The following is a 9,860-nucleotide window of genomic DNA, read 5'->3' as shown; positions in this document are numbered from 1 at the left end:
GAAAAGAGAGCAGCCAGCTCTACCCAAAGAGAGAAACAAAGCCAAGCATTTCAGCGTTTCATTATTCTCCAAAAGCCTGTCAATACTTACAATGGGGGAAAACGGAGAACAGCCAAAATGTGCAGCAATGCAAAGTTGGCCACATACAATATGGAAAAAGAAGCAGTCATTAAAATCATGCTGTAGAGTGTAGAAGAAACTTTAATGACATGGAAACATACAAACAATATATTGTTAAACGGAGCTAATTATAAGACAGCATGGACAAATGTGATTCCATTTTGTAAATATGTATGTATATTTCTATGCTATAAACATATAGAAAAAAGACTGAAATGTTGTAAATTAAAATGTCAGTAGCAATATTTCTATGTTGGGGGAGGGTTATAAGTGATTTTTCTTCTTTTCCCCTCCAAACTGTCTACAATAAGCATGTCTTAGGGGTGCCTGGGTGGCTCAGTTGGTTGAGATTCTGATTCTTTCTTTTGGCTCAGATCATGATCCCAGGGTCTCGGGATGGAGCCTTGTGTCAGGCTCCACCCTAGGCATGGAGCCTGCTTAAGATTGTCTCTCTTCCTCGCTCTCTCTGCCCTTCCCCTGCTCACTCTCTCTCTCTCTCAAATCAATTTCAAAAAACACATTTTAGTTTTGTTCACATCTTTAGTATTATTATTTTGATTATCAAATAAAACATGCTCATAGTATATGTTTCAAACAATACAGAACTGTGTAAAATGTAAAGTAAAATTTCTCTTAATCCTGCCCAAGAGATAATCCTTGCATACACACATCTATATTTTTTAAATTATTCTTGAATATTTATTCAACAGAATTATTTCTAGTTCTTCAATTTGCCTTTTTTTCACTTAAAATATCTGGGACATCTTCCTAGGTATGTGTTTCTTTGTTCCTTCCTTCCTTCCTTCCTCCTTCTCTTTCTCTCTCTCTCTCTCTCTGTCTCTCTGTCCCTCTGAATCCATCACCTGGGGCCCTGGCAGGCCCGAGGGGATGGGAGCTACAGTCACAAGCCCACCAGAGTGAGGTTCTCTGCCCTCCTGCTGCAGTCAGTCAGGGGGATGACTGGGCACTGGCTATTAGAGCTGAAAGGGATATTAAAGGCAACTTAGTTAATGCCCCCACTGAGTGATGAGAGATGAAGGTCCAGAGACCAGAATCTAAGTCTTTTTTTTTTAATGTTTATTTATTTTTGAGCGAGAGACAGAGACAGAACACAAACAGAGGAGGGGCAAAGAGAAAGGGGGAGACACAGAATCCAAAGCAGGCTCCAGGCTCCAAGCTGTCAGTACAGAGGCTGACACAGGGCTTGAACCCACAAACCGTGAGATCATGACCTGAGCCGAAGTCGGACACTTAACCAACTGAGCCACCCAGGTGATCCCAGAATCTAAATCTTTTAATGAATTCAATGTCGATAATTGTTTTTACTTCATCATACTGCCAAGGAGAGAATAGATATTATTCAGTACTTTTCAAAAAGCCCTCATTTTGCTAACCTTTGGCTGCAGCCTTAGTGTCCCTTGAGGGACCTGGGGAGGTTATCTCTCTCAATTTGCAGATGGTAACACTGGTGAACACTTGCTGGGTGCTGGGTGCCTGGTTCTAAGTGAAGCTATCTGCCTGCATGATCTCATACAGTTCTCACACTGAGATGGGTCCTACCATTACACCTACCAGCTTCTCTGAGGTGGGTCCTACCATTACACCCATTTTATAGATGAAAAATGAAGATCCAGCAAGATGGAGTCACTTGCCAAGGGTGCCACAGCTAAGACATGATGGAGCCAAGGCTTGAACCTATGTCTCTCCCCAGACCCCCTACTTTCAAACATTACATTGTTTCTCTCAGGCTTAGCATATAAAGTCCTCACATAAGACAAATTTGAATGACTCTTTCCCTTTCCCCTTTGCTGTTTTCCAGTCCTTCTCAAACAAAGTAACACAGGAATGACGTTAGCTAACGCAAGGTTTGGTGTCAGGCAGGGTTCAGGGGCCCCACTCGGTGTTCAGGATTCTGTGCCAAGCGCCAGGGTAAAAACAAAACAAAACAAAACACCCTGTCCAACCACAGCTATTCTCGCAGTTGGCAAAGGAGTGGCCTGGCACTCTTCCTCTAGGGATTCTGCATGTCCCCTGGAAGGCAGTAGACTGCTTGCTCCCCAGGTATTTTTGTTTCTTATGTAATTGTGCACTCGTTTCAACTCAGCCTACACGTTCGCACTTGCAGGTAAAGCCGATCTTTCTTTCAGTCAGACACACAATACACACTGAGTCATGTGTAGAAGGCCTGTACAATGTTTTTATTGTGAACAGAGCCCCAAGGGCCTCGTCTTACAATCCTCACGTGTGCGTCACCCCCACAGAGAGGGGGCTGCCCGTGGCCATCTGCACAGAGCCCCAGGAGGCCTTGCATGAGCAGTGAGCTGTCACCCTGCCCACCCAACGCTGGCCTTCCAGGAGCTGGTGGCTCCAGACTTTCCCAGGCACTTATACCACAGCCTTCTTTACAGTTTGTTCACCTTCTTCTCTTTCCTTGCACTTTTATTGTCCCCTTTCCTCTGTCCCCATGGTTCTGTTAAAACTCTCTGCCTCGTGTATTTTCTGATTTGCTTCGTCTTCTTGTGTCCTGGAAAGCTGCATTAGCTCACTGTTGTTCTGTAAAGCACAGAGGCCGTCCCCTTTCTCTTTCTTCCATACTCCCCAGAGCCTCTTCTGTGCTCCCAACCCAACCCCACGTGTCAGTTCACCTCTATTCTCTGCCACCAACCTCTCTCTGTCGCTGTTATATCCATTCTCGACAAACAGTCTGGAGGCGCCATCCTGAACAGGGAGACTCCGTGTGTTGAAACGATTCAGTGCATGGGCCCAGGGGCCCAGCTGCTTGGGTAAACTCCAGGAAGCCATATAGCATCTCTAAATCTCCTGTTCTCCGAAAGTCAAATGGGATAATGAAAGTCCCTACTTCTTAGAATTGTTACAAGCCCCACGTTAAGTTGCATAACTCCAGGGTTTGGTTTCCAGACCAATATGCGTTACTGGTTGAGTGATCTTGGCCAAGACACCGAGCTTCTCTCTGCCTCACTGTCCTTGCTTCTAACATGAGAGTGCTAATAATAGGACCTACTCTGTTGGTATATTGGGAAGATTAGTTAATAAACATAAAAATGCCTGGGATAGTGCCTGGAACACAGGAGCCTTCCCCAAAGTTGTCCAATGTGACACTTATTCATGAATGTAAGATGCCTAGAATGGCTGTCTAGAATAGCTGGAGACCCTCAAGAGGTGGTAGTTACTCATTTGCTGGAAATTTTTATTCCTTTTGCTCTCTGTTCTTTGGCTGCCCATCTCCTGGGAAGCCCGATCATGACCATTCTGATCAGACTCTGCTTTCATAAGGGCTTTTCTCTGCCTTCTGCACCAAATGAAAACCAAGCTGTGCAGAAGCCCGGCCGGTAAACATACAACTGAAAACTGAAAGAAGGGAATAATACAGCAGGTTTTCTCTTATAGTCTACTTTGCTTTTCTGTCATTTTTATCAGTGGAACATGTCCTCCTCTTTCTCAATAGTTTTGTAAAACACCCTTTGCAAATTACATCATCCTTAATTTCTCTCCTTAAATGAGAAAATGTATGTAAAGAGCTTAGAGCAGGGTTTCGGACTCCACAAATTGTAACTCTTCCTTGTTTTATCCTTGTGAGTCTACTATAGCCACATTATAGAATACTCAGAAGAGAAAGGAAAGAGGAAAGAACTTTCCTAAAGTAACCACCTCTGGTCATTTTATACTCTCAAATTTAAAGGCACTATGAGAACTCACATTTTAAAGGAACTCTCCTGGGACACCTGGTTGGCTCAGTCGGTTGAGCATCTGACTCTTGATTTCCACTCAGGTCCTGATCCCAGGATCGTATGATCGAGTCCCGCATCAGTCTCCACATGGTGGCTGCTTAAGCTTCTCTTGCTCTCCTCACCTCATATGCTCTCAAAAAATAATAGATAATAAATAAATAAAGTAAATATCCTGAGAATAATTTCAGAAAGTGAAGTTTCTTTTTGATATGAATTAGACCCTTCAAGATTGCAAGATAAGGATGTAGCTACTTGGTAATATGAGGAAGCTCACATTGAGTATCATCTCCTCAAGTGATCTTCAGGTCAGAACATTCTTAGCATCTCTTTGAAGATATCCTGGACATCAGTGTCCCTTCTATTTATATTTTCCAAGAGAGAAACTGTTCATTTGTCATCAACCAACTCAAAGGATAGAATATACCACCAGATCGCCTCAGAAGTACAGGACTTCACTTTTCTCAGAGGTGAGGCAACGTCATGGGATGTTGATAACACATACATGAAGGTTAAAGCTCAGGAATCCCACCCCCCCTTTTTTTTTGTAAAAACAACAGTCATCTTGGTGTACCTTCTGTAGGAACTCAGCTTTTCATTTAAGGGGTTCCTTTGAAGTGTGGTACACGGGGATAGCTCTTCTGATTACCAGAGCCTTTATATTCTGTGGCTTTACTGCCCCTCCCCTGTCCACACTAAAATATTCCTCACATAAAGCCACTTAAAGCTTTTCTTTCACAGCAAGTAAGAATATGAATATGACTAAGAAAACCTTTGAATTTAGAGAAATAATTGAAACTCCTTAGAGTATAGTGTCCCAATGGGTAAGAGAACTTCACAACAGCAATAAAATTGCCAGCTTTTAATAATAAGCTGTATTTTCATGGCACTTTGTCATTTGTAAAGCATTTTTTAACAGTCATTATAATATTTAATCATTTGTTTACTTATTCTTTCAACACCAGGACCACATCATGACTTTTGTGGGCCCTAGGCACTTCTCCGTTCTTAGGCCCTTCCCCCATTAAAAAAAACAAAACATTAAAATAGTCTAATAAATTTTTGTGGCCCTAAAAATCCTTCATTTTTCTGATATGAAGAAAAAAGTAAAACAAGTTCTATTCTAGGGGCACCCACTGGCTCAGTCGATGGGGTGTGAGACTCTTAATCTCAGGGTTTGAGTTCGAGCCCCACATTGAGTGAGGAGATTACTTAAAAATAAAACCTTTAGAACTAACTAACTAAATAAATAAATAAATAAATAAATAAAAGTTCTATACTAACAGTCCTGTCTTTTTCTTATGATTTTAAGAAAAATCAAACATTTTCACGGCCCCCGAAAAAATATTGTGGACCCTGAGCCTACCATGCTTACTGGATAAGGCAGCCCTGCTCCTCAGCCTGTGCCAGATGTGGGCTGCGGGTTAGAGATACAAAGATGAACATACATGGCTCCCATCCTAAGGAGCTCAGCAGCCTCGGGGAAGCAGACCTCCAAACAAGCCAGTGTGACACCCCACAGTCAGGGCTACCAGTGAGGCTGTTAGCAGGTCTCCCAAGAGCATGGGGGGGCCAGTTGTAACTCGGCACAGAGCGGGAAGATGGCTCTGTAGAGGAAACATAGCCTGAATGGCTCTTTAAGACAGCATTTTTCAGCAATTTTGTGTTGAAGGCCCAGTTTCAAATTTTAGAATTTTTGGCAGGCCACTTGAGGAACTGAGAAGTAAACACTGGGCCAAAGAAGCAAGTTTCACAGAATTGTAGAAACTTGCTATTAATCTCAGTATATGGTGACAGAACATGATTTTATATTCTGATCAATACTCAAGGTTTAATTTTGCTACCACCGTGGGTGCATACCATTGCCTCAGTGTCAGCCGACTGTGTCAAACTGAGCAGCTCCTGTGGCGCTAGATGGAGGAGGACCCTGAGAGTGAGTGCTGGGAGACTCAGGGCATCTAGCTGGTTCTAGGGGGAGACCACAGGCTCAATGGAGGGTGAAAAACCTTTCCTTTCTGATTATATAAAAGACTAGTCAGGGCAGAAAATAATTCTCAGTGCTGGGGAAAAAATAAAACCAAAACAAACCAAGGCGATACCATTTAGCTTCATTTATGAAAAAAAATTGTATTCTAGACATCAATCAAGTTTGGCAAATTTTGTCAAATCAAATTTGACAGCTGCGACGTGTTCAAGATACGCCAGCTGCCAAGCTACAGTGTTGAAATCTACTACTGTCAGGATAATAACAACAGACACTTACAGCGTCCCAGGGACCATTCTGAGAACTCTGTATTTGTTTTTAATCTTCATAATAATCCTACTAAGTGTTATTATTATCCCCATTTTAAAAATGAGAAGACTGAGACACAGAGACTTTAGATGACCTACCTTAGTAATTGGCAGAGCTGAGATTTGAGTGCAGGCCTTCTTGGCTCCAAGATCTGTGCTGTTAATCACTGCACTTCACCCCCTGTATGAATGCCTCTGGCACATCCTCCACTGTGTTGTATATGGCCACCATTACTAGATCAGCCTCACACAGAAGCAGCTTCACAGCACCTCACAGAAGGTTTCTTACCTGACCGTGCAGAACGGAATAGGAATCTGCTCACCCCAAGTGAACAACACAGAAGTCCTTTGAGAAGTTACAATCCATGGGGAACATTGATTTTGCCAAACAGAAAATGCGGACAAATGGCTCAAACCCAAGACAGATTTCATACAACTTCTCAGACAGTCCTACAGGAACAAGCAACCCATCACTAGTAACAGTGGCAGGCCATCTGAAGTATAGGGTGCTCCATTGACTGCATTTCAGATAAATGACAAATAATTTTATTTGTTTATGATAAGTTATGTCCCAAATATTGCATGGCACATACGTATTGCAAAGGATTCTTTGTTGTTTCTCTAGAATTCAGAGATGAGTGGGTGTTTAGTATTTTTATTTGCTAAATATGAAAACCCTAAGCAGTAGCCAACTTAACATGCATGCTCATACAGGCCACAGGCCCTGATTCCTTCCTCCATGGTTCCTCCATTTCTCATCCAGGTCCCTGGAATCCCATGACCATAAAGAACGTGCATGTGAGCCTTTGTCTCAGCCCCAGCTTTCTGGGAGCCCAGACTACAAACCACCTGGGCAAAGATTTTGTCAGGCAATGAGGTAGCCATAATGCTCACCATCACTCTGTAAGACAGGCACTGTTACCACCATCATGGCACCCAAATTACAAATAAGGAAACTTAGGTTCAGGAAGTTCTGCCCATTTGCCAGAATTCACCCTCAGCTGCTCTAGGTCCACCAGCCTCTTACTAGAGAAGAGCTCTCCAGATTCTTCTTGAGAGACACTGAAACATTATTGGAATGAGCATTAATTGGTTTAGATAACCATTGATTCATTTAATAATGAACTCCATTTGTTGAAAGAAACTCCCGCGGCCTTGCAGTCAAAGGGATGAAGTAGCATAACGCACTGAGACAATCAGTCTCAAAGCAGCCATAATATCAAGATGCCCAACTTCTCTTGCTTTGTGGTAGTTGGAATGATCAAAGTGAAAACATGCAGTTTTCAACCGCAGCTCTTCACAATAAAACTAGCAGCACAGTTTTATTTCTATGTATAACTAAATATCATGTGTTCATTCTAAAAGTGAGGACTGAGTGCAGAGAGAGTTTCAGCAAGTCTTGAAATTATACTTGCCTTTAATCTGCATCAGAAAGTTTGTTTTCTTTCCCAGTAGCCTTCTAATAAGCCATATATATATATGTGTGTGTGTGTGTGTGTGTGTGTGTGTGTGTAATCAGTTGGAACAATTAGAGAAAAATAACAAGGTTAGAGAAAACCTGTGTCAAAGCACTTGTACCTAGTGGGTTTACACAGGAATGAAACCACCTTGCAAACTTTCAAAGATGAAGCCAAACCTTGGTAGTAAATAAACCTAAAATGAGGAGGAAGTTTTCTTTTCTACATACACTCTATGAAATGGAACCTCTTTCTTGTCCCTCTTAGTCTGCTGGGATCTTCCTTACGTAGGAAGGAAGTTACAGGAATGAACCATCTTGTGGAGGTGAGAAAAGCTCTCTCTGCGGTGACTGGATTTGCTCCTGGAATTGGCGCCCCCTGTAGCTCTCCAGTCAGGCTTGTTCTTACGGCCCAGAGAAGCAGGTGGATTGGATGGCTGGCTCCAGTGACCTATGGCTGCCTGCCCAGTCCCTTGGGCATTGCAAGGCCCCACCTTCTACCTGGCCTGTGGCCTCTGACCCTGGCCCTGTGGCCAACATGAAAGTGGGGGCAGTAGGGGGAGGATAGGTATCAGGCTGCCTGGGCCCAGGCCACAGATGAAAGAGTCACTTGTTTCCATTCCTCAAGCTCACTTGTGAGGTCCTGGGAGCTGCAGAACTGGTATTTCTCCAAATCCTGGCAGCTCACGTGGCCGTGTAGACAAGCTGTCCTGACAGTCGTACATGTGTATATGTGGTGCATGGGTGGCGGCAGTCTGGCTTCCAGTCCCAGCTCTGCGATCGACTCGCTCTGGGACTTCAAGGAGCCCCCTTTGCCTCTCAGGAGCCTCATTTTCCTCATCTGTGAAATGGGACTGTTGGATCCCTGTAGGTGGTTGGGCAGGGGTAGGGAGTGAGGTGCAGGGCAGGGGGCTGCTAAGTAGGCAGTTCCCAGGGATCTATAATCCTCCTCACCACCACTCCCAGAGTGAGCTAAAATCATCCCACTTTTATCTGTCTTATGTTGTGTACACGCACATAAGGTTTTCTTTGAAAAAAGGGGTTCCATTGCTTCTAAAAACCAATAGAGTAGGCTATCCCTAAGTGACCTGCCAAATGTATTATTCTATGATTCCATGTTTCCAAAACAAAAGTTCAGACTTCGCTTTTTTAAAGGGTTGTGTGCTACTTGTGCGGGTGAGAAATGATGATACGTAATGATATGTTTCTGTTACTGAAGACTCTTCTGTGGCCTCCCCAAGGGGACCTATAAAGTTTCCAGAGCCCGAGCCCCCTCCCGTGTTACACCTGATAAAAGCTCCCATGTTAATTATTTAGCCACTGGTGCTGACTGGAACATAGTTGTATAATGAAACTGCCTTAAAAACATTTCCGTGTGTAACATACGGCTGTTGCGATTTAAACATATTTTTTCTTCTTTCCTATCAGCAGTTATTTTATGGACCGGGCTTAGCTGGCTTGGCAACAAAGGGCACTGGATTGGTGAATTATTCATGTAATCTACATTTCCTGGCTGCTGTAGATAATTGACAGGTGTCATGTCACCTTTTACAAACGTCCCACAATTAGGGACTATATATCAGTGTTTGACTTCGAAGTAAAGCTCCCTTTCCAAGCCAGTTTCATATTTTATTTACAGCTTGGTGGCGTTTTTGACTTGGCTGTCTATTTCTCTCACTTTCCATTCCAAGCCTTTTGCTCCACTTAATATAACCAGGAACATTTAAATAATAAGGCTCCCTCTCAGTTTGCTAAAGGCAGTCACTCATTGCTGCCGTGTTTTATTCATTCAGCCATTATGTTAGTCAATTTCTTGATTTAAGAAACCCAGGATAAAATGCAGCTGTAAGGAAACCATGATATAAATCTGTTTTTATGACTTGTTTGGTTCACAGGGAGAAAACTAAAAGCAAATCTTCCCGGGGTCTGACACAAGTTGTAAACTGTGGGGAAAGTTAGCTAGTTAAAGAATATGATTTACTTAATAGGAGCAATGGAACATTTCAGATCTCCACCAGAGCTGGAAGTTTTCTAGCATCAGGAATAAAGCCAAGGTGAGTTCTATTTAGGCCCAGTGAGAAAAATCCGGTATGAAAATAAACCTGGAATTGATAACCCTGAAGACTAATGAGAGGACACAGCCATAAATTAAACACAGTGAGTGAAATGGAACCTTCGAAATTCTCTAGTCCTACCCTTCCACTTTACCTAACAAGAAACTGAGGCCTATGGCATGCAAGGGCTTG

This window comes from Lynx rufus, unplaced genomic scaffold, assembly GCF_022079265.1.
Source record: "Lynx rufus isolate CCGP_SWC_20201006 ecotype Redwood Valley unplaced genomic scaffold, mLynRuf1.p SCAF_1, whole genome shotgun sequence".
In the NCBI taxonomy this organism is placed as follows: Eukaryota; Metazoa; Chordata; class Mammalia; order Carnivora; family Felidae; genus Lynx; species Lynx rufus.
This window is presented reverse-complemented; position numbering follows the sequence as displayed.